We start from the raw sequence: 27,266 nt of genomic DNA, 5'->3' as shown, positions 1-27,266 counted from the left end.
TGAGAGAGAGCTGAAAACTGGATAAGAGGAGCTCCTGCAACAAACGACAATCCTAATTGAGGTGGAGGAGGCAGAAACTCTCTTCTGGAGAGAAAAAATGCCACCTTCACAAGCCGCAGCGCTTCACGGCAGCCCAGGAGCAGCCCAAAGGTACACAGCCTTCCCAGGAGGAGTGGGGCCAGGAGGTGCTCCCACTATGGGCATTTTTTTGGACCCAGCACAACCTAAGATGAGTGGCATAATATCTGACTTTGCTGGCTACTAACAACATTGGGGAATACCCCCAGAAAAGCTGGTTCACAAAGAAATAAAAGCTGGATCTTAAAGGGCCCATGTACAAATTCACCTCTTTCAGAAAGGAACTTAAAATCTCCAGAAAGAAAGATGCACAGTCCTTTGGTGAAAACAGAATTACCTGATAGGCTCTGAGGGCATCTCAGTGAGAGGTGAGACTTCTCTAGGGACTGGGACATTGGCAGCGGCCATTGTTGTGACCAGATGTGGGCGTGCTGACACAGACACTGGCAGATGCCATTGGAGATATTCACCTGGTCTGTTAGCCCAGGGTCTGCCCCACCCACTAGAGCACTGATTTAATCCAGCTCAGCCAGGGCAGGCAGCCTATCTTTGGGAAGCTTGTGGGCCTGCTAAGTGAACTGCTTGGATTCTCTACAGCCTGGCAAGTGGGTCCACCTCTGAGGGACAGGGCATGCACGAGGAGTGAGAGGAGAGTGTGGGGCTCCCGCCTTGGAGAGACTGGGTCCACTTCAGGAGGTTGGGGCATGTGCATGGGGCAGGACTGTGTTGACTGTGTGTGTGGACCTGTGGGCAGTGGGGCTTGTCAGCTGCAGAAGAGTTGTGCTTCTCAAACAGCAACATAAGGGATTGGCTCCACCTTCCAAAGCCTAAAATAATTGGGTGTTCCTGTGCCTGAAGCCAGCCCCACCCAGCTGCAATTCTCGGAGAGCTGACAAGATACTTAAAGGACAGAAGCTTATAGCAATTATAAGCTCCTGAGCCTAACAACCAGCCACGCTGGGGGCTTACTCACTTACTAGATTTCCTGCAACAAGAATGTGCTATTAGACCTGGCAGCCAACTGTGCTGGAGCTCCCCACATCCAATAAAGAGACTGAAGGACCCACAACTACAAGCAGCTGAGACGTAGCTGACCTACCTAATATGTAGACACAAGCACAGGGAAAGAGGCAAAATAAGGAGCCAAAGGAACACAATCCAAGTAAGGGAACAGGACAAAACGCCAGGAAAGGAACTAAATGAAACAGAAATGAGCAACCTACTCGACATAGAGTTCAAACAAAGAGTGTTAAGGATGCTCACTGATCTGGGGAGAAGAATGGATGAACTCAGTGAGAATGTCAACAAAGAAATGGAAGATATAAAAAAGAACCAATCAGAAATGAAGAATACAATACTGGAAATGAAAAATTCACTGGATGGACTCAAAAGCAGAGTAGAGGTTACAGAAGAACAGATCTGTGACTTGGATGAAAGACTAGAAGAAATTACCCAAGCTGAACAGATAAAAGAAAAAGAACTAAAAAGAGTGAGGACAGTCTAAGGGACCTCTGGGACAACATCAAGCACACTAACATCCGTGTTATAGGTGTCCCAAAAGGAAAAGAGGGAGACAAAGGGGCAGAGAATCTATTTCAAGAAATAATAGCTGAAAACTTCCCTAACCTAAGGAAAGAAACAGACATCCAGGTACAAGAAGCACAGACAGCATCAAACAAGATAAACCCAAAGAGGCCCACACCAAGACACGTCATAATCAAAATGTCCAGAATTAAAGATAAAGAGAGAATCCTAAAAGCTGCAAGAGAAAGACAAGTTACATACAAAGGAAATCCCATAAGGCTATAAGCTGACTTCTCAGCAGAAACCTTACAGGCTAGAGGAGAGTGGAATGATATATTTAAAGTGCTAAAGGGAAAAAAACCTGCTGCCAAGAATACTCTACCCAGCAAGGTTATCATTCAAAATGGAAGGAGAGAAAAAACGTTTCCTAGATAAGCAAAAATTAAAGGAATATATCACCAAGAAACCAGTACTACAAGAAATGTTAAAGGGACTTATTTAAGGGGGAATAGAAGACCACAAACAGGAAAAATTCTCTATTTCCATGATAAGAGGGTAATAGATACAAACACACAAAAAAGAGGTTAGATATGATATCAAAAACATAAAATGTGGGAGGAGAGGAGGTAAAAAGTAGAGCTTTCAGATAGAAATCAAACTAAAGAGACTGTCCACTTAATTTAGATTGCTATATGCCTAGGTTACTGTATATGAACCCCACAGTAATCACAAACCAGAAACCTATAATAATTACACAAAAAATTAAGAGAAAGGAACCCAAACATAATACTAAAGAAAGCCATCAAACAACAAGGGAAGAGAGCAAGAGAAGAGGAAAGGAACAGAGAAGAACTACTAAAACACCCAGAAAAAAAGTTAAAAAATGGCAGTAAGTACATACTTATCAATAGCTACTTTAAACGTCAATGTACTAAATGCTCCAATTAAAAAGCATAGTGTGGCTGATTGGATTAAAAAACAAGACCGATATATATGCTGCATACAAGAGACACACTTCAGACCTAAAGACACTCACAAAGTGAAAGTGAAGGGATGGAAAAAGCTACTCCATGCAAATGGCAGTGAAAGGAAAGCTGGGGTAGCAGTACTCATATCAGACAAAATAGACTTTAAAACAAAAACTGTAACAAGAGACAAAGAAGGACATTACATAATGATCAAGGGAACAATCTAACAAGAGGATATAACACTTGTAAATATTATGCACCCAACATACAAGCACCTAAATATATAAAGCAATTATTAACAGACATAAAAGGAGAAATAGACAGTAGTACAATAATAGCAGGGGACTTTAACACTCCACTTACACCAACAGATAGATCATTCAAACAGAAGCTCAATAAGGAAAACTTGGCCATAAATGACACACCAGAACAGATGGACATAGTAGATGTATACAGAACATTCCATCCAAAAACCAAAGAACACACATTGTTTTCAAATGCACATGGAACATTCTCCAAGATTGATCACATATTAGGCCACAAAACAGTCTCCATAAATTTAAGATGATTGAAATAATACCAAGCATCTTTTCTGACCACAACAGTACGAAACTAGAAATCAACTATAGGAAGAAAATCAGAGAAGCCACAAACATGTGGAGATTAAACAAAATGCTACTAAACAACGATTGGGTCAATTAAGAAATCAAAGGAGAAATCAAAAAATACCTGGAGACAAATGAAAACGAAAATACGACATGCCAGAATTTATGGGATACAGCAAAAGTTGTTCTAAGAGGGAAGTTTATAGCAATATGAGCCTATCTGAACAAACAAGAAAAATCTCAATTAAACAATCTAAAAGTGCACCTAAAGGAACTGGTAATGAAGAACAAACAAAGTCCAAAATCAATAGAAGAAGGGAAACAATAAAAATCAGAGCAGAAATAAATGAAATAGAGACTAAAAAAAAATAGAAAAAATTAATAAAACCAAGAGCTGTTTCTTTGAAAAGTTAAACTAAATTGACAAATCTTTAGCTAGACTCACCAAGTAAAACAGAGAGAAGGTTCAAATAGGTAAAATCAAATTACAACAGACACCTCAGAAATACAAAAGATTATAAGAGAATACTATGAGAAGGTACATGAAAACAAATTGGACAATCTAGAAGAAATGGACAAATTCTCAGACTCATACAACCTTTCAAAACCGAATCAAGAAGAAATAGAGAACTTGAATAGACCAATCACCAGGAAGGAGATTGAAACTGTAATCAAAAACCTCCCCCAAAATAAAAGTCCAAGACCAGATGGCGTCCCTGGTGAATTCTACCAAACATTCAAAGAAGACTTAGTACCTATCCTTCTCAAACTATTCCAAAAACTTAGAGAGGAGAGGAAGCTCCCTAACTCATTCTATGAAGCCAACATTAAGCCCCTGATACCAAAACCAGACAAGGACAAAAAAATAAAAGAAAATTACAGGAGAATATCACTGATGAACATCGATGCAAAAATCCTCAAGAAAATATTAGCAAATCACATACAACCATACATTAAAAAGATTATACACCATGATCAGGTGGGATTTATTCCAGGGATGCAGGGATTGTTCAGCATTCGCAAATCAATCAACGTAATACACCACATTAATAAAATGAAGAACAAAAATCACATGATCATCTCAATAGATGCAGAGAAAGTATTTGACAAGATACAGCATCCATTTACGAGAAAAACTCAGAATATAATGGGTATAGAAGGAAAGTACCTCAACATACCAAAGACCATATATGACAAACCCACAGCTAATATCATCCTCAATGGCTAAAAACTGTAAGCTATCCCTCTAAGAACAGGAACCAGACAAGGATACCCACTCTCACCACTCCTGTTTAACACAGTATTGGAAGTCCTAGCCAGAGCAATAGGCAAGAAAAAGAAATAAAAGTGATCCAAATTGAAAAGGAAGAAGTGAAACTGTCAATATTTGCAGATGACATGATTTTATATATAGAAAACACTAAAGAATCCACCAGAAAACTTTCAGAAGTAATAAATGAATATGGTAAAGTTGCAGGATACAAAATCAACATACAAAAATCAGTTGCACTTCTATACACTAACAATGAAGTAGCAGAAAAAGAAATTAAGAATACCATCCCATTTACAACTGCAACAAAAAGAATAAAATACCTAGGAATAAACTTAACTAGAGAGGTGAGAGATCTGTACACTGAAAACTATTAAACATTGCTGAAAGAAATTGAAGAAGACACAAAGAAATGGAAAGATATTCTGTGCTCTTGGATTGGAAGAATTAACATAGTTAAGATGTCTATGCTTCCTACAGCAACCTATAGATTCAATGCAATCCCTAACAAAGTACCAACAACATTTTTCACAGAAATAGAACAAAGAATCCTAACATTTATATGGAACAACAAAAGACCCTGAATAACCAAAGGAATCCTGAGAAAAAAGAACAAAGCAGGAGGTATCACACTCCCTGATTTCAAAATATACTACAAAGCTATAGTAACCAAAACAGCATGCTACTGGCTCAAAAACAGATACACAGGTCAATGGAATAGAATCGAAAGGCCAGAAATAAACCCACACATCTATGGACAGCTAATCTTCGACAAAGGAGCCGAGAACATACAATGGAGAAAAGAAAGTCTCTTCAACAAATGGTGTTGGGAAAACTGGACAGCAACATGCAAAAAAATGAAAGTAGACCCTTACCTTACATCATATACAAAAATTAACTCAAAATGGATTAGAGATTTGAATGTAAGACCTGAAACCATGAAAATTCCAGAAGAAAACATAAGCAGTACGCTCTTTGACATTGGTCTTAGCAACATATCTTCAAACACCACGTCTGACCAGGCAAGAGAAACAATAGAAAAAATAAACAAATGGGACTACATCAAACTAAAAAGCTTCCGAACAGCAAAGGAAACCATCAACAAAACAAAACAGCAACCTAACAATTGGGAGAAGATATTTGCAAACCATACATCTGATAAGGGGTTAATCTTCATAATATATAAAGAACTCATACATCTCAACAACAAAAAACACTAACAACCCAATTAAAAAATGGGCAAAAGACCTGAACAGACATTTCTCCAAAGAAGATCTACAGATGGCCAACAGACACATGAAAAGATGTTCAACATCATTAACTATTAGGGAAATGCAAATCAAAACTACCAGATATCACCTCAAACCTGTCAGAATGGCTATAATTAACAAGACAGAAAGTAATAAGTATAGAGAGGATGTGGAGAGAAGGGAACTCTCCTACGCTGCTGGTGGGAGCACAAACTGGTGCAGCCACTTTGGAAAACAGTATGGAGATTCCTCAAATAATTAATTAAGGTTAGAACTGCCATATGATCCAGCTATTCCACTGCTGGGTATTTATCCAAAGAACATGAAAACACCAATGCGTAAAGACACATGCACCCCTGTGTTCATTGCAGCGTTATTCACAATAGCCAAGACTTGGAAGCAACCTAAGTGCCCATCAAGGGACAAATGGATAAAGAAAATGTGGTATATATACACAATGGAATACTACTCAGTCGTAAGAAATGATGAAATCCAGCCATTTGTGTCAACATGGGTGGACATTAAGGATATTATGCTAAGTGAAATAAGTCAGAGGGAGAAGGTCAAATACCGTGTGATCTCACTCATAAGTAGAAGATAATAACAACAACGAACAAACACATAAGGACCGAGATTGGATTGGTGGTTACCAGAGGGGAAGGGGGAAGGGAGGAGGGCGAAAGGGATGATTAGGCACATGTGTGTGGTGACGGATTGTAATTAGTATTTGGGTGGTGAACATGAGAACATGATGTAATCTATGCAGAAATAGAAGTATAATGATGTACACCTGAAATTTATACATTATAAACCAATGTTACTGCAATTAAAAAAAAAAGTGCAAACAAAAAAAAAGTATAACCCCTAAAATGTTCTCTTTTGTATAATCTCCCTGATCTTGAGGTTGTCCAGATTAGATTTATATGCTTATTAAATGTTAAAAATAATCTAATTTAAGGTAAATGTATATTTAATTATGATTTCTATATAAGGAACCAAGCTTCGTTTCTACAAAAAAATGCCAAAAACATATGAAAAGCTTTAAAAAATACTGCGATTTGATGATATCATAGAAATTGTAAAATTTAAAATTATTTAGTTGCCCAAAATTTAAAAAAAAAAAAAAAAGAAGGTTTTAATGAGTAATACAGGAATCTGGACATTAATTGAGGAAGGAAAACAGAACAATTTTTATGCCTAATTATAATGGATTCTCATTAGAACTACAATGGATACGCATTCCAAATCCAGGGGCTGGGTGGCTTACCAAAGGTGCGATAGGAATAACACACAGCTAGTGAGGATGTAAGCCTTTCCCATGCCTGCTCAAAATGTCTCTGTCCTTCCACCTGGGGCTTTCCTGTTGATCCCTAGGCATGGGGCACTGGATCCACGCTTAAGAGCCACACATGCACATTCTGGAAGAGCAGGGGATTTAACCTCCTGTTCAATTTGTGAAAAGGGTGAAAATAGCACCTATAAGTTAACCAATAACCCATAGGAGATGTGAACCCACAGTTACATTCTTTCTCTCTTCTCCATAGATTATCTTTCCTGAGACATAATTAATTGGCTCTGTCAGGACCCACCAGCAAGATCCAGCAATCAGTCACGTTTAGTTGGGGCTAGCTTGAAAACCTATCTTTAGATAGTCTCAACCTCATTCCCTGCTTCCATTCCTCTGTCCCTTACTCATGTTCTCTGAGAGTGTACTTACTAATCAAATAGTAGGACACAGCCTTTACTGAGACAGTGGTAGATAATTTATCTAATTGCACAGCTGAGGGAAAAAAATCTACCGTTCTGTATATAGTAACCCTTTCTGTCATAGAAGGACTTGTTCATAGAAAATACACATTTTCTCTGTTGTTCCAATCTATTAGAGGATTATTCCAAACCCCACCTCATGTGTGGAAGACAGCAGTGGCAGAGTGAGGCTGATGGGTAAGTTTGTTTAGTTATAGAGTTAAGAATTACAAATCCACTTGCTAACATATATTTTTCAATATTAGCATAATCAGCAAATTGGGTGATAATTTGGATTTTTAATTTATTCTTCGCCATATATTTTAATGGCTCAGAAGCTAAACATTGAAGAGAATTGTTTTTATTGTTTCTGGAATTCCAAAGTAATTAATATGAATGAATACATCATACAAGTCTTTGCTCATTATTGTCTAATTGGTTATAAGTTAGTAGAGTGAAAGAAATCAAAATGCATTTCTTTGAAATATTTTGTGTATTTTTTCAAATTTGAGGGTTATATGGTGAAAGAAACTATTTTCTGGGCGAGTTTTTTTACGATACACCAATAAATAACGGCACAGAATCTTCTCTTGTAAAACTTGTTCAGAAACTTTTTGAAAACTCAATTCACATTCTATTTTCTTGGGCAACGTAATAGCCAGCCTCCAAGATGGCCGCCAATTATCATGCCTGCCCCTTCCTGAAATTAACACCCCTTTGTGGTCTCCATGTGTAGTTCCTTCTTGGACACACACTCCTTTGCCCACTTTCTCTGTCTCTCTATTATGATTGCTCTGGAGAAACTCATGTTGTGAGGAGCCCTGTGGGGAGGCCCCTGTGTTGAAGAACTGAAGCCTCCTGCCAATAGCATTATGAGTAAGATTGGAAGAAGATGCTTCAGCCCGGATATTGACTTCACAGATTCCAGCTTCAGCCAACAGCTTGACTTCAGCCTAACGAAGTCAGAACAACTCAGCTAAGGCACTCCTTGACTTCCGATTCATAGAAACCAGAGGGGCCGCAGAAGCATGACCAGTGGTGCTGGAGACCTGAAGGGAATCCCCAACTACACGGAAAAGGAGGAGATCCAGAGTTCCAATCCGGAGTCGGCCATGTCCGTGATTGGAGAGAGACAGTCCTGGGAGCAGAAAGCCAAACAGGAACAGGAGAAGGAACTGGCAAAAGTCACCATCAAGAAGGAGGATTTGGAGCTGATAATGACAAACATGCAGATCTCAACCAGCAGCCTTAGAAGGGAACTAGAGGAAACACGTGGGCAATGTGGCAGAGACTCTCAGTGCCCTAACCAACTGATTTGTGCTTTTTCAGCCCTACCCACTGGACTGATTTATTTCAATGAAGATTTGTCTTTTTCTGCAATTTATAATAATAATAGTAATAAATGTTTTTTGATAAGTCGTGGAGCAATTGTTATGCAAAAATAGATAACTAATACAAGCATTTAATGTTTTATTATAAAATAGATAACCTGACTCTCCATGTAATAGTAAAGGAAATTGTGCCATGGATTGAATGTTCCATATAGGCATTGTTTTCAGTTTAGAGACAGAAAGTGTTGCTTGGGAGAGTCTTGGTGATAGTCACCTCCTTTCTCTGGCATATACATTTTAGAATCATCTGATCAAGTGTGACCAAAAAAGTAGGAGTTCTTGTTATTGGAATTACATTTAATTTGTAGTTCAATTTAGTAAGAATTACCTCTTTACAATATTAAGGGTTCCTATCTATGAAAATAGTGCATCTCTTCATTTTTTACAGATTCCAAGCAACTCATGCAGAAATATCCACCTCAAACTGTTCCATGCTTTTTAATTTTATGCATAAAGGTCTTGCATATTTTTATTGGATTCTGTGCAAGTACTTAATATTTTTGTGCTATCATAAATATACTTTGTCCATCTGTTTATTATTCATGCTGAGAAATGCTATTTATATTTTTAAATGTACTTAGCATGCAGCAAATTACTGAATAATGTTATTAATTATAATAAAATTTTGACATCTTTTTGGGGAGTTTTCTACATGGACAATCACAAATCTTTGATGTATAGCACATTATTTTTTCTTCATTTTCTTCATTTCTGATATGGTATATTTTTACGTCTGTGTATTCATCTATATTTCTATATCTATCTACCTATCTATCTATATTATTTATCATCTGTATATGTCTTACTGCATTTGCTAAGAACTCCAGTGTTCTTCAAAAGGTTGTATAAAGGTGATAAGCATGGTAATTATTTCCTGTCTCTCATTTAAAAGAAATAATTGTTGGGGCCGGCCCCGTGGCGCAAGTGGTTAAGTGCACTCTGCTGTGGTGGCCCGGGGTTCGTAGGTTCAGATCCCGGACGCTCACTGATGCACGGCTTGGCAAGCCATGCTGTGGCGGCGTCCCATATAAAGTAGAGGAAGATGGGCGTGGATGTTAGCCTAGGGCCGGTCTTCCTCAGCAAAAAAAGAGGAGGACTGGCAGATGTTAGCTCAGGGCCAATCTCCTCACAAAAAAAAAAAAAAAGAAAGAATTGTCAACATTTTTTAGTATCAATCTTTTTCTATTTTGTCAATAACTATTCCTCCTGGTTTGCTAGAGTTTTTAATGATAAAATAATTTATATTTATTTCTCTATCAAGAGGGACACACCCATATATTCAATGACACTTTTTACTATTATAAATAATGCTGCAATAAATATTCCTGTGCATATTTAGATATGCAATTATGAATATATTTCTGGAAAAGACAACTGCATTAGCTGAGAAACTGTGAAGAATATATTTTTGTTATTCTCATTTTTCAGATGAGGGAACCAAGACTTAGAGAAGTTAAATATCTAGCCCAAACTCATTCATTAGAAAGTGGCAGATGCACAGTATAAAAAGACATATATTTGATTTAAAATCCCAATTTTCATCAGTTTGCAGTCCAACATAAACCCGATGCTACTTATTTTGTGAAGTTTTCTCAACTTTCTCCTTTGTACTCTAATAGTGATTATATAATGACAATTATTATGTTTTCTGATATTATTTAAAATTCAAAACTTTATAAGATATCAATGCTATAGAGACATCACTAATATTGTAGATCATTAAAATGAATTGCCAATTTTGATGTCTCATTAAATACAGAGAAAAATTTTTCCCATAAAAATTGACTTTACATAAATAAAGTGAAGAGTGGATTTTAATATTTTCTTAGTAATGGATTAACTATTTGACTTTGAATAAGTCATAATTTCTATGATCCTAAAATTTCTTATTTGTAAAATGTGATGGTCATCTTATGCCTAACAATAGTAGTGGTGGTAGCATACGTCTATATGGTGCACACTTTGTATACGGCACAGTTCTGAACATGATCTGTTTTGTTCTCATAGCATTCGTATTAGGTAAATATACGTATTTTCTTTTTCACTTTTTTTCTTTTTGTTTTTGATAAAGCATATGAGAATGTGAGGCATGGAGAGGTGAAGAAAGGCACTGAAAGCATCACAGATAGCAAGTGGTATCATAGGAATTTGCAGTCTGTTTCAGAGTCTTTCCCTTTAACCATACAACAAAAATCCTTATACTCTGGTTGATGCTGAAGATAAAATTTAATGTATCTGTAAATGTCTTTCAAACCAACGTAAACAATAGAAAGTTTTTTCAGTGTTTCTCAAGGAAAAATTTTATTCATATTTTACCTGCTCCTTTGCCAATTTTACTAAGATACAATTGGAACTTAATGAAGTTTTAGAATAAATGGATATTGATAAAACAGATTTTCATGTTTCAGTATAGTTTAAAATACTTTGACTAGGAAAATTCCAATATAATTGCCTTGCAAAAAATGTACGTTAGGAAATGAGAAATATTCATGAACTATGAAGCCATCAATGTAATAAAAACCATATTTAGAAAAGTATGCCATCATTTTATTATGCTTAATTTAAGCATGGAATTCAGCATAGCCACCTGCATACCACAAAAATGTTATAACATTATAATTTGAAAAATGTATAAAAATATACCTTGCCAGGATAAAATCTTGTAAATTTACTGCTCTAATCTTCAAAATCTCCATGTATTATAGAATGTTAAAATTATATACAAACTAACAGATGGTCATTATGTCAAAATTTTACTACAGAGCTGAAATTAAGCTACTTTTAAAGTTTTATTACAAAAACGTGGCATCTTTATAAGCTCCTGGCCTGCTGAAAAAAACTTCAGAAGGAGAGTGGAGGCTCTGTTATATTTACAATGATTGTAATGGTAACTATGTTGCTGTCACTGTAATGGTTACCATCATCTTTGCTCCTTGAAAATATAAACAAGCTGTGCAGTGTTGTCTCCAATCTCAAAGAATAGCATGGTGAATTAGAGCCAAGTGAGTACATTTCAAGGGCTGGAAAAGTCGAGGTCAAGAAAATGTAGCAGTGCAGTAAAGATGCTAGTTATTTCACTAAGCTTTATTAGGTTGATTCAGAGACAGCTGGTCTATTGACTTGTCCTACTGACAAAGATTCCCAAAAACACTGCAAATGCTATCAATTGGGGCCCCTTCACATCTCATTGTATCTTACCTGCCCAAAGCTCCCTTTGAAGGAGAAAGGCAATAATGCACTAAAATGTTCAATGGAAAATGAATCTGTCCGTCTTGCCTGCCCGAGTGAATAAAGGTAAATGGTCTAGGAGGACTCTGTGTTCGTTGGCATCCTTACTGAACTTTTGCTCACGAGGGTTTCTTGGTTTTTTTTTTTTTTTGGTCCTTTGATTTTGTTTTTTAATAAAAAGTGTTTTATCAGGAACAATTCAATGTACAAGTATTCAATTATTTTCAAGTGAGTTGAATTTTAAAAAATATTTGTGGCTGGCCTCGTTGCATAGCAGTTAAGTTCACATGCTCTGCTTCAGCAGCCTGGGGTCCGCGGGTTCAGATGCCGGGCGCAGACCCACACACTGCTTATCGAGCCATGCTGTGGTAGCGTCCCATATAAAGTAGAGGAAAATGGGCACGGATGTTAGCCCAGGGCCAGTCTTCCTCAGCAAAAAGAGGAGGATTGGCAATGGATGTTAGCTCAGGGCTGATCTTCCTCACACATACACAAAAATATTTGATGGTTTTAAATTGGAAACAACTATATTCCATGTTGTGTTCCAGAGAGATAAATTTTAAATTTCTTCCCACTATAGAAGTAAATTTGCTGCTAAAGGAATATTTAGAATTTAACTTAACTTCAAATTTCTATGTTCAGCTCAATAAACTTGCATGGGGCAAAGGAGTTTTAAATGTACATAGGTCACCGTTGTAGAAAATTTCATAAAATGCCACCAACCTGGAGTTTACCTAAGTAATAAAAACGACAACAAGCCAGAAATGCCTTTTTAAAATACGTTCCATTGTGAAACACAATTAGAATTATAATTTTCATGTAGTTTAAAAGTCTTTCTTTGTTTTCATTAGCTTTTAAGCATGACTCATGTGACTACTTTTATTCTCTTCCAGTGAACTAGTTGGTCTCAATTTATGCAAACACAAGACTAATTATTTATTTGTTCAATATCATTTTTATGTGGATTTATCTAATTCATCTGAATGAATAGTCATCAGTAGGTTTTATTCACTCATTACGTTGTCCAACAACATTTATCGAACATTTTTCTAAACTCTTCTTCATGCACAAGAAATAGCTTTGTCTTCACGAAGCTTACTTTTTAGTAGGTAAACTGACAGGCGAAAATGTTCTATATTATAAATTCAGGTACTGCTAATTGCTCTAGAGAAAAACACTCCATGGTTTTTTTAGAGACTAAAAGTAGGGACACTACTCTTGATGAGGTCAGGAAAGTCTTCACTGAAACAGTGATAGTTGACCAGAATCCTACATAAACTGAGAAGTCTGGGAGAACATTTCAGAAACAAGAAACAGCAAATGCAAAGACTTTGGGTTAGTATTGAGTTTGGCCTTTGGCCTGTGCCAAGAGCTGAAAGAAATACTGTGTTTCTGGAGACAGAATAAGAAGGGAGAGAATGATGGGAGAAAAGATCAGATATAGGAGCAGGGAGCCAAACTGGTCTTTCATGTTATATTAAGGAAATTGGAATGTATTCTAACTTATTCTATGGAAAACCAATGGAGGTTTTAACCTCACGTTGGATATAATATGATTTACTTTTTTTTGTTTGTTTTAGTGAGGAAGATCATCCTGAGCTAACATCTGATGCCAATCCTCCTCTATTTTGTATGTGGAATGCCACCACAGCATGGCCAATGAGTGGTGTATGTCCACGCCTGGCATCCAAACCCATGACCCTAGGCCCTGAAGCAGAGTGCACTGAACTTAACTACTAAGCCATGGGGCTGGGCCACGATTTACATTTTTAAAGTAAAGATTCAAGGGTAGAGTTGGCTTTGAGGAACTAAAGAGTGAAGCAGGAAGACCAGTCAGAAAATTATTTGCAGTACTGTAGGCGAGGTATGATTAGAAGTGGTTGAATTTGGGATATATTGCAGAGGAGAAGTCAGTAGGAATTACTGACTGGAATATATGGGAAATATTTTACAAAAACTAATTAAGAGTTACTCAATAATTTTGACGCTAATAAACTAGGTAAATGGTATTCCCATTTATTCTGATAAATCAGATTTGATTAAGATATTTGGAGAGAAGAACAATATTTTTATTTGGATTCTTTAAAATTATAAATTAAGAGATAAATTTGTCAGAAAAATTCATGAACAACCCTCATATCTCTGTTGAATCCGTCATTGTAAGTTCTTGCATATGATCTTTCCTAAAATGACCACATTCAATTTGGAGCACTTGGAAATCAAGAACTATGCTTTTAAAACCTATTTGCATTCTTTACAGTGCCTTACACAAAATAAAATGTGCTGGTGCTTTAAAATACCTATTCACTTATTTTGAATTAACAAGTGTATGTACTAATTTGTGTTTTCCATTAATATCATAATCAACTACTAAATTTACAAGAAAAAAGGGCTGCATGTTTATTAAAAATTATGGCTACAGATTTACTATATTACCTGTTAAAGTTTGCTAAGGCAATAATATAATCTGATTTCCAATTTTACTTCTCTACTACAAACTACAACTAATATTTAATGAAGGATAGAAAATCGATAATATGCATAGTCCCTCTGCCATCCATTTTCATGCCAAAATTTTCTTTCAAAAGCATTTCAGATAGACTATACTTTGTCTTGCATATAAAATCTTTAGTGAAAGGGCTTATATGACAACTATCAATATCTCTCATTGTGTAATAATATGTAATCTAGATGAAAACATGTAAAAGACAAGAATTGTATTCTCTCTATATTAAAGTGGCCAATTGTAAACATTGATATTCACGTAAGTTTGCATATTTTCTCTTCACTTTTACTACTAACTCATATTTGTTGTCCTATTCAACACTTATATATGAATAGGCAGTGTTTCCTGGTCTCTATAAATACTTTTACTTTTGACCAAATCACATTGTGATACCGTATGCAAATTTTTAAAGTATTTCTGTTATGAGTATTTCATGATGCCAAATGTGAAATATCCAATTGCAATGACTACAGAAGATTACGCCTCTTTTCTTTATTCTAAATCTCCCATAACTTTATTTCAATGTAGCATTTATTTAAGAAGAAATTTTTTTTTTAGTAATCTGCTAATTGAATGGTCAAAATAACCTTACCGGAAATGAAGAGTGGGAATGGAATCATAGAACAAATAAAGAAATGTATAGAGAAGAGTAATATATGTGATTTTTAATAATTTAAAAATTGGTAAAAATTGTTAAAGTATTCTATTTTAATTTAATATCTCAAGTGCTCTATAAATCATTAATAACACATAATAAACTATGTAAAATAAATTATGGATATAAATGGTAGCTGATGTTAAGAATAAGTATGTTCATCATAATAAAAAAATGCAAATACAAAAACCCCACAAATATTGTATTTGAATATTGGTTAATTCATAAAATTTACCATTATCCCATCATACAGTAGGAAGTTTTAAGATTATTTAGCCCCAGATACTTGACTCTTTGTCCCAGAAACTTGACTCTTCTCTATCTTTTCACACTCCTAGTCAATCTCAACTTGTTTCTAAACTATCCATTCAGTACATCCCAATTTCTCAGTCCCTTTGATTCAAGATGATGTCATCTCTTGGACAGATTGTCACTGCTTCTCCCTGCTATCTTTCAATTGACTCATTCTTCTCCAATCCAGTTTTCACATTAAAACATGAGTAATTCTCAAACTGATCATGTCATTCCTTTCTGTAAAATTTCCATGTAAAATGTTCTGAAATTCCTTCATTCCTCATAGGATTTTCTCCAAATTTCTGAACATAGTTTAAAAGGCCTTTGACTATATATCTGGGCTTAACCACCAGCTACTTTTTTCACACTGATAATGTATGTTTTTTTGCATTTATCTTGCTTTCTCTTGAACCATGGACAATGCTTAGGCTTTCCTCTAGATGTCACCACTTCCCATTGTCCCTACATTCCTCAACCATATACAGGGATAACATCTTTTCATCCTTAATGCCATTATTTCCTCTGGGAAACCTACCACATTCTTCATTGACTATTGGTAGTGATATTTCTTTATGGTCAAACGCCACTTCTGTTTAATATATCTTAGCACCTACTCCAGTATTATCTGGTTGGCTCTGAGTTGGGGAAAAGACTAAAAAATATAAAAAAAATAAAAGAAAATTATTTTAATTTTACTTTTCTTTTTAATAGTCTATATTTTATAAATCTATTATTCAATGGATTATCTATGTAAGTAAATTAAAAAAGTTGTAAGACAACACAAGTGAAAGTGATAAAGATGATTATCAAGTGTGCATAGTAGTGGCAGAGCAAATAGTAATGGCAAATGAGAAAGCCATCAGATTTGAATCTAATAGACCTGAGTCTAAAATTTACATCTACTGTTTACAGCTCTTTATATTTTATGTATGAGTTTCAGATTATTTCTCTGTAAAATAAAGATAATAATATCTACCATTCTGAGTCGTTGGAATATTAAATTATATAATTATAAACACAGCTCAGTAAATATATTCATTGATTTAAAAAGTATTTATTGATTCTCAACTAATAGACGTATACCAACTACATTTTCAAAACTCTCAGGGAACTCACAGACACAGGTAGATAAAATATCAATTTTTCTCCGCTCGTTTTCGCCCTTTCACTTCTAGCTTCATCTCTAGGAGGAGAATTTACTAATACAATTGTTTGGAGTCCAGACCATTACCTAGGCTAAAATCACTTCTATTTCTCTTCATGTTGCTGAATCTGTAAGCTGAGTCTCCTCTCTCTCACTTTCTCTCTGTCTCTCCCTCTCTCTGTCTTTTCATCTTTTCATTTTCCTTCATTTCTTCTGTCTCAATTTGACCTTCTTGCATGTCCCACCATGAGCTTCCAGAAATTGTATGCATTACTTCAAGTTTGGATACCACACAACAGCAGTAAAGGAATAAAAAGGTTTAGATCCAGTCTTAATGGGAAATGCCAACTCCTCTCTAGCTCTGTGAATTATATAAAAATTACATTCTTCAACTTTTTCAGGGTTTTGTGCTATGGCACTATGTTTTAGCTGAATTAATAATCAATTAGAACATTGATCCTCTTTTTCTGTTGTTCCGTGTAGGTATTGCTTTCTTCATAACCTCATACGGGGCCGGGGATGGTAGAGCAGGAATTGAGATATTTTTCTAGCCAAATGTTAACTAATATCACCTCATCTCTAATCCTTTATGATTAAAACTGAGGTTTGACTATGTCAGTTATATTAGATTTTCCAAAGCTGTGCGACATCATTTGGCTGCTGCTGCACTAACACCACACTTGTGAGTGCCAACTTTCGAAGCTGGCATAAAAGTAATAGAAATTAGTCCAAAAATTATTCTAATTTGGGATGAATTCTATTCACAATGAATTTGTACACAAAGATGATATTTTGCAATAGATGTTTAAAGAAATGGTAAGTTCATAACTATATATTTCAGAGAGCAGATTTCAGCTTGTTGCCTTGAGCTCACAAGATCCATGCCTCAAAATGTGTTACCTCAAATAAGAAGGCTATTCTGGACAATTAAGGTTGTCATAAATTGTGTTATTTATTACCATTTTTCTACAATCGGTGGCCCAGAAATGGCTACCGTGAAATTATTGTCCTCCACTCTGTGTATTGTTGAAGAAACGTTTGAAAGTTGTGAGGATAAAGTGTGTAAGCATCTGGAGTTTTGTGAAGCCGAGTAAATTGAACAGTGAGGTTAATGGACTTTAAATATGTGTTCTGAGGGAGAAAGCTAATCTTTAAGCCTGGCTGGATAATCACAAAGTGATATACGAAAAAACAGATGAGCTGTCCAAATAACACTTCTTGTGATTTTAATTCTATTTGTACTAAAAAATAGCTTTCTGGCTTGACTTTTAATTGGGAGCCTAGTCAATTATTAATATGTTTTCTCTGCATTATGAGGTTAATAATATTGTTTTGACTTAGCAATAAAGCTTTACAGTACAGCTTTTAGAGGACCCCTCTGAAGTTTCACAATTAATGGGTGCTTGGTTACAGTGAGAATGAGGAAGAACTAGTGTACTCATGAGAATGCATCAGATTCTCTGCATGGCTTGTACACAAGGCTAATGTGCAAATACTGCTAACATATTTGCTTATTTGTGTGTAAGAATAGAAACCATCTCTCCTTTCTCTATATATGAGAAATAAACTCAGAGGCCAGCCCCGTGGTCTGGTGGTTAAGTTTGGTGCTCTCTGCTGCAGCAGCCTGGGTTCAGTTCCTGGGCACGGACCTACACCACTCATCAGCGGTCATGCCGTGGCGGCAACCCACATACAAAATAGAGGAAGACTGGCACAGATGTTAGCTCAGGACGAATCTTCCTCAGGAAAAAAAAAATACACAAAAGAAATAAACTCAAGTAGGGCAAATATTAATTAAATTTATACCATAAAATATGTGAAACACACACACACATACTTTGAATTTCATTCCACACAGTTACGTAACACACTTTTCTTTTGTGTAGCAATCATCTACAGGCTTCCCTTCAAGCCTTTAGGAGCTAGCTCACCGTGACTCACTACACCACAACTGTTCTCATAAATCTTTTTTCAATACCCACATAAATGATTCTTACAATTTCTATCCCTTTATCTCCCTGCTTATGCCTACCATTGCCACCTGTTGCTATAGTCATCTTTAAGATTTTTTATTTCCAACATCTACTGCTTTCTAAATTTTTTTTTTAGAGATTTTATTTATTTATTTATTTTTCCCCCCAAAGCCCCAGTAGATAGTTGTATGTCATAGCTGCACATCCTTCTAGTTGCTGTATGTGGGACTTGGCCTCAGCATGGCTGGAGAAGCAGTGCCTCGGTGCGTGCCCAGGATCCGAACCTGGGCTGCCAGCAGCAAAGCATGCGCACTTAACCGCTAAGCCACGGGGCCAGTCCTAAAATTTTATTTTAAGCATCAACTTTCAACAAGCTCCACCTCTCCAATAACTTTTTTCACATAACATGTACCAACTATTCTTTGATCGTACTACCTATTCACTGTCCATCAACTAACCTGTGTTCTCAATTACAGGCAGTAAAAATCTGTGAACACAAATATGAGTTGGATCGCTAAAGACACAGGTGGTCATATTGTCCTTCCCTAGTCCATTTATTCTCTCACAGTCATAGGTGGGTATTTTCCACCTTTTCTTCTTCTGTGACACTTAAAATTTTTCCTTCCACTTTTTGACTCTCACTGTAAAAATGGAAAAAGTCAGATGAGAATTTTCTCTAGATCCTTCTATCTTATCTTCTAGCCTTCCTCAATCTGTAAATGTATACTCCATATTATCTTATATTGTAATTGATAAACTATACTGAACCAATCTATCTCTTCCACTTGTAGGCTGGATAGTATAAAATAAGGCACAGAGATTTCCCATATACCCCTTGCCACCCACAAGTGTAGCCTCCCCAAATATCAACATCCTCAGCTAGAGTGGTACATTTGTTTCAGTCGATGAACTTACGCTGACACATCATAGTCACTCAGACTCCATAGTTTACATTACAGTTCATTCTTGGTGTTGTACATTCTGTGGGTTTGGACAAATGTATAATGACATGTATCCATCATTATAGTATCATACAGAGTATTTTCACTGCCCTAAAAACCTTCTGTGCTTCAGTATTCATCCTGTCCACCCCCCGCCCCAAACACTGGCAACAATAGCTGATTTTATTAATGTTTCCATAGTTTTGATTTTTCCAAATTGTCAGTTGGAATCATACAGTATGCTGCCTTTTTAGGTTGGCTTCTCTCATTTAGAAATATGCATTTAAGTTTTCTCCACGTTTTTTCATGGCTTGATAGCTCATTTCTTCTTGGCGCTGAATGACATTCCATTGTCTGGATGTACCAAAATTTATTTATCCATTCACCTACTGAAGGGTATCTTGATTGTTTCCAAATTTTGGCAATTATGAATAAAGCTACTATAAACATCCATGTGCAGGTTTTTCTGCGGACCTAAGTTTTCAACTTCTTTGACTAAATACCAAAGAGCATGATTGCTGGATTATATGGTAAAAATATATTTAGTTTTGTAGGAAACTGCCTAACTGTCTTCCAAAATAGCTGTACCTTTTTGCCTTCCCACTAGCAATGAATGAGAGAATTGCTCCACATTCAATGAGTGGTACCTCATTGCTTCAATTTGCATTTTTCTGATGGCATATGATGTGTAGCATCGTTTCATATGCTTATTTGCCATATGTATATCTTCCTTGGTGAAGTATCTGTTAAGGTCTTTGGCCCATTGTTGAGTTTTGTGTGTGTGTGTGTGTGTGTGTGTGTGTGTGAGAGAGAGAGGAAGATCAGCCCTGAGCTAACATCCATGCTAATTCTCCTCTTTTTGCTGGGGAAGACCGGCTCTGAGCTAACATCTATTGCCAATCCTCCTCCTTCCCGCCCCACCCCCCCAAAGCCCCAGTAGATAGTTGTACGTCATAGTTGCACGTCCTTCTAGTTGCTGTATGTGGGACGTGGCCTCAGCATGGCCAGAGAAGCGGTGCCTCGGTGGGCGCCTGGGATCTGAACCCGGCCTGCCAGTAGCGGAGCGCGCTCACTTAACTGCTAAGCCAGGGGGCCAGCCCCCATTGTTGAGTTTTAAGAGTTCTTTGTATATTTTGGATGGTGGTCTTTTATCAGATGTGTCTTTTGATAGTATTTTCTCTCAGCCTGTGGTGAGTCTTCTGATTCCCTTGACATTGTCTTTTGCAGAGCAGAAGTTTTCCATTTTAATGAAGCTGAACTTATTAATATTGGCTTCATGGATCATGTTTTTGGTGTTGTATCTGAAAACGACATCACCATACTGAAGGTCATTTAGATTATCTCTTACTTTATCTTTCAGGAATTTTATAGTTTTGCAATTTGGATGACGTCTGTGATCCATTTTGAGTAAATTTTTGTGAAGGGTGTAAGGTCAATGTTTAGATTCACTTCTTTTTTGAAAATGTATATTCAATTCTTCCAGCACTATTTTTTGAAAAGACTACTTTGCTCCATTGTGTTGCCTTTGCTCCTTTGTCAAAGATCAGTTGACTATATTTATGGGGGTCTATTTCTGGACTCTATCTTCTCTTCCATTGATATGTCTGTCTGTTCTATTGCCAGTACCACACCATCTTGAATACTGTAACCATATGTTAGGACTTGAACTCAGATAGTGTCAGTCTTCTAACGTTGTTCTTTTCTTCCAATATAGTGTTGGCTATTCTGGGTCTTTTGCTTCTCTATAAAAACTTTAAAATCAGTTTGTCGATATCCACAAAATAACTTGCTGGAGTTTTGATTGACATTGTATTGAATCTCTAGATCAAATGGAAAGTACTGACACTGACAATATTGAGTCTTCTTATCCATGAACGTGGATTATCTCTCCAATTATTCGTTTCTTCTTTGATTTCATTCATCAGTGTTTTGTAGTTTCTCTCATATAGACTATATACATATTTTGTTACATTTTTATCTATGTATTTCATATTTTGGGGTCCTAATATTAATGGTACTGTGTTTGTAAATTCAAATTCTCTTGTTCATTACTGTAACATAGGAAAGCTATTGACTTTTGTATATTAACTTTGTATCCTGCAACCTTGCTATAATTGGTTCCAGGAATTTTTTTGTTGATTTCTTTGGATTTTATAGAGGAGATCATGTCATCTGTGAACAAAGACAATTTTATGTCTTCCTTCCCAATCTATGCATATGTTATTTCCTTTTCTTGCTTTATTGCATTAGCAAGGTCTTCCAATATGATTTTGAAAAGTAGTGATGAGAGGGTACCTCCTTGCCTTGTACCTGACATTTGTGGGAAAGCTTCAAGTTTCTCACCATAAAGTATGATATTGACTGTAAATTTTTAGTAGATGTTTTTTATCAAGTTGAAAAAGTTCTCCTCTATTCCTAATTTACTGAGAGTTTTTATAATGAATGGCTGTTGGATTTTGTCAAATGCTCTTTCTGCATCTATTGATGTGATCATGTGATTTTTCCTTTTTAGTCTGTTGAGGTGATGGATTACATTAACTGATTTTTGGATGTTGAACTAGCCTTACACTCCTGGGATAAATTCCACTTGAACATGATGTATAATTTTTTTAATACTTTTTTGGGATTCAATTTGCTAATACTTTGTTGAATATTTTTGAATCTATGTTCATGCAAGATATTGGTCTATAGTTTTCTTTTCTTGGAATGTATTTGTCTGCTTTTGGTATTAGAGTAACGCTGGCCTCTTAGAACGAGTTATGAAGTAATCCCTCTGCTTCTAGCTACTGAAAGAGATTATAGAGAATTGGTATAATTTTTTCTTTAAATGGTAGAATTCACCAGTGAACTCTGGTGCTTTCTATTTTGGAAGGTTATTACTTATTGATTTTATTTCTTAATAAATATAGTCTTATTCAGATTGTCTACTTTTCTTGAGTGAGTTTTGGCAGACTATATCTTTCAAGAAATTGTTTCATTTAATCTAGGTTATCAAATTTGTGGGCATAGAGTTGTTCAAAGCATTCCTTTGTTATAATTTTAATTTCCATGGAATCTGTAGTGATACCATTTCTGATTCTAGTAATTTATGGCCTCTTTCTTTTTTTTGTTATTTAGCCTTGCTAGAGGCTTATCAATTTATTGATCTTCTCAAAGAGCTAGTTTTTGGTTTTATTGATTTTCTCTATTGTTTACCTGTTTTTCAATTTTATTGATGTCTGCTCTAATAATTAGTATTTGTTTTGCTGATTTGGGTTTAATTTACTCTTCTTTTTCTAGTATTCTAAGGTGGAAACTTAGATGAAATAATCAATTATTCTTAGTTAATATTGACTTCTCCTTTTTTAAGTCTAAATTCAACTTAACATAACTGAATGACTTATTTTGAATGACAATCTCTACTACTTAAAATTAACTAATACCATATTTATGATATCTCAATCTCAAAGCATTCAGTCTTGTTCTTTGATATGAATCTTGCCCACAACTCAAAATGTTGAAGTCATAAAAATAAAAATCATTTAAAAATATTTTCTCTTAAATTATTTATAGTAAAAAAACTAACATGGTTGTTATTTTTTAATACATTGACTACTTTCTGTATAACTTAAAGTCCATATAGGATATTTTATAACAGTGTTGTATAGTCACAAAAATATTAAAAGTAAAATTGGGATATAATTGTTCATAATTAGCAGAAACATTATTTCTTTCAAAAGGGAGCATAAGAGGTCAGCCTGATGGTGTAGTGGTTAAGTTCACATGCTCTGCTTTGGCGGCCCGGGGTTTGCAAGTTAGGATCTTGAGCCTGGATCTACACACCACTTATCAAGCTATGCTGTGGCAAGCATCCCACATATAAAATGGAGGGAGGGGGCATGGCTGTTAGCTCCGGGCCAATCTTCATCACACACACACAAAAAAAAATCAGTGTAAATAATTGATTTTCTCAATCTATCTGAACATTTGCAATTAATATCCAGTAAAATTTTGTGAATAGAGTACCGTCAGAGTATCAAACATTCTGTAGAATTTGGAGTCTTTCAATTCTCAGTGCTGTTTAATGTTTTGATAGAAATATCATAATCCAAAACAGTCTATTTTTAAACGTCACTTTTTACTTGCAATGACATAGTTGAGAATTCTAATGATTGTATAATGAAGTTATTAATAATGCATGTTTACTGGTAATAAATTCAACCTTTTACTCTGTAAGAATATCCCACTTTTTGACATTCATAGTTACTTATAAATGATCATTTAAATATGAACATGCAGATTTTGGAATTCTGATTAATAATTTTTCTTGGATGTCTGAGACTAAATATTTAAAAGATGATAAGAATTGTAATAGATTCTTGAGGTGTATAAAAAGGTATTAAGCATTTAGACTTGTGCTCATCCAAACTGGTATTTTTTCACCTTACAACAGAAAATCCAAACAATACTTCCATCACTGTGTGCTGTCCTTACTGGCTCAAATCATAGCACTGAAGATTGCTATAAAAATTAAGACTTAGAGATATTGATTGAACTATCCCTATCACAATAAACATTATGATTTGCATAATTTAGTGAATTTACATGATAATTGAAACACTTTACATGAGAATTGTTTCATCTATTTGTAATTATGGTGATATATTAATATTGGCACACACTAAAACAAAGTTGTTAATTTTTCTTAAAGAATATTGCTTGTGTGATATATTGAATAGCTATTCTTTAAGAACTCATCTATAGCTGAAGATTTGTTATAAAATAAAGAAAATAAAAACAAATAAACAGATAAATCCTAAACTAGTGTAATCAATATAATAATAAAAAATGCATAGAATTTGGGCTAAGCTTAATAAATAAAAATATTAACTGATATTTACTGTATTTTCTACTAGCCAAACACTATTCTAAGAACTTTACATATATTTTAGGAGTTTAATCATCACATCCAGCCTTTCACTCTGATGTAATTTATTAAGCACTTAATTTGCATAAAGCCAAGTGGCTAGTAAGTTGAGTACTGAAACTTGAACCCAAACAGCCTCCCCTTCAGAATCCATACCCTTAACCATTAGGAAGAGAGGAGACCAGCACTGTAAAAAAAATAATAATAATGCGTAAAATAATAATAAAAAAAGAGTTAAGAAAATAAATAAATTAAAAGAGAATATATTAACAAAAATCGTACTAATAATATTGACAACCTGAAAAGATTTGGTAATTGCTAATAAATTATTAAAGCTAACTAGAAATATATATACAAAACACTTTTAAATATCAATACATTTTTGAAAGTTTATAAAATATTAATTGGGCTAATCTATAAAAATAGCATCCTGCTAAAATATTCTAACATATGCCTTATTTTAATTTGATTGATTCACAACTTCTAGAAAGAAACAGTATTTTCTAGGGACCAAATATCAATGACCCTGCTATTTCCTAAAGATAAAAAGGAACATGTCAGTAATGAATATTGATAACAAAATGCTAAACAGCATAGTGGAATATAACTGAACATAAAAATATATGTTTTCCCTGAACAAATTGACATCATTTAAGGATTGCAAGAGTCTGTTAAAAATTAGAAAGTCTATTAAACATAAATTAGTATATAAATAATTCAAGCATAATATAGAGACTTCTCCATACATATTTAAAGACGTATATATATAAAACTTGGAATAAAATGGGGATTCATAGATATGGAATATGTCCTTTAATAATATTTTCTTGTTAGATTGCCTTTAGTTTTAATACTCAACTTCACTGAAGATGGTTTCTCTACCACTTTTTTAGACTACTGTGTATACGAGAAAAGTACTTTTATATGCCAAAAATTTAACCAAAAATTAAAAACAATGGACAGGAGTACTATTGAGTTACAAATATAGTTTGTGGAATTCAAATCAAACATATGCATTTTGATATGGATGACTTTACTGTGCACAAAACATTTGTTTTTATTTTTAACATAAAATGTTGGTGTCCCATGAATGATGTTTTAAGTATTTTACATCCTAATATGGCTGATTTTTGTTTATATATGTGACGGTTTTGCTACCTTTTAAGTATGTTTTAGAAAATCTGCTGAGGTTTTCATGATGTTGTATGATACACTACAATGTTTCCTATTTCTAATCATGGGAAATGAGTTCTCAGTGGCTTTCCATAGAGTATCTGGTTATTGCAGAAGCCTAGACTACATGTGATAACTGCTTTGGACAAAAATTTAATATATACAATTTGATAACTCTGGAGATACACCCATGAAACCATCACTATGATCAAGGTAATAAAGAAATCCATCGCCTCCAAAAATTTCTTTCCTCCACTGTTGTGTGTGTGTTAAGAAAACTCAACATGAGATCTTCCCTCTTAGTAAATTTTTCAGTATACAATAAAGAATTGCTAACTATAGGCACTAAACAAAAACAATGTTATCGAATACATTCTTATATAAAATATCTTGATGCAACAATGCTGATATCAGGCAAGTGAAATTCAATTAAAAAACATTCAGAGGCACAGTTGCAAAATATTATATTGACAAAAACTGAAATTATTTAAGAAAGAAAGAGTCATACATGTTTAGATAAACAAGTCAACATAGTATATAAACAAAAATCTGAAGAAGTTACAGCTCTTACAGGAGAAATTGAAAATTCATCCAGTTAGAGAGGGACACTTTGATACTCCTCTCTCGTAAAGAGACAAAAAACGATAAAAAATTAGGGAGTACAGAAAAGACGTAATAATGTGATTAAAAACAGCTATTCTTTTCAAACATAGTTGACACATTTAACATTTAAATTTAACAATAAAATATAAATGTTTACTAAGTCATTGGTGTACTAACATGTCAATATCATATACAAAAAGTAAAATTGCACTAAAAATCTACAATAAACCTAAACCTTAGGTATACTGAGAAACTAAAGTCTATACTACCTAAACTATGATGAAGAGTAGATTTTCATTGACAGTGGATTGGGCATTTTTGATAGTGAATAACTACAAAAACTATAAACAGCTACCAAAAAAAATTTCTGCTTCAACACATTGAAATTTATGAAATATTATAATACCATGTGCCTGAGAATTAAGCCCAAAGAGATGAGCATGTTTTTATATTTATTCTAGAGACATCTGTAATTCCGGAAGAAGAGACTGAGAAATAAGAAAAATGTAAATTATTTGACAACTGTACATGCCTGGAGGAATAAAAATTAAAATTCAGGGGCCATCAAAGAGATATGGTAGACCTTTCAGTCTTTGGAGCTATACTTTGGGGGTAAGTATGTATCATAAATAGGTTTGTCATTGCAGTATTAAAGCTAGGTTTATAATTTGCCGAAAACTTTTAGTTGGAATAAAGACATCTTGGATTTCTAATACTTCTAGCTTCTTGCCATAAAAAACTAAAATTCTCTCTGTTGGGGGATAAAGTCACTCAAGGCCACAAATTATTTTTACTATTATTCATATATACTGTACATGCAACTCATAATAAAAAAAATAATTAGGCTTACAAGGAAATGTCATTATTACAGAAAACCAAGAGAAATTTCACAAATATAGAAACAGAAACAGATTGATGATAATAGAATTATCAGATATAAACTAGACAAATATTTGCTGCATATCTTCAAGATGATAAACCATAACATTGATATATTTAGCAGAGATCTGG

The 27,266-nt window shown here is 34.7% G+C and overlaps 1 pseudogene; it reads left to right on the top strand.

Moving 5' to 3' along the window:
* Nucleotides 1–8,755, top strand: part of LOC131399556 (huntingtin-interacting protein K-like) — a 42,268-nt pseudogene extending 33,513 nt beyond the window's left edge.
* The last annotated feature ends 18,511 nt before the right edge of the window (nt 8,756–27,266 follow it).

This window comes from Diceros bicornis, chromosome 38 (assembly GCF_020826845.1).
Source record: "Diceros bicornis minor isolate mBicDic1 chromosome 38, mDicBic1.mat.cur, whole genome shotgun sequence".
NCBI classification, from domain to species: domain Eukaryota; kingdom Metazoa; phylum Chordata; class Mammalia; order Perissodactyla; family Rhinocerotidae; genus Diceros; species Diceros bicornis.
This window is presented reverse-complemented; position numbering and strand designations above follow the sequence as displayed.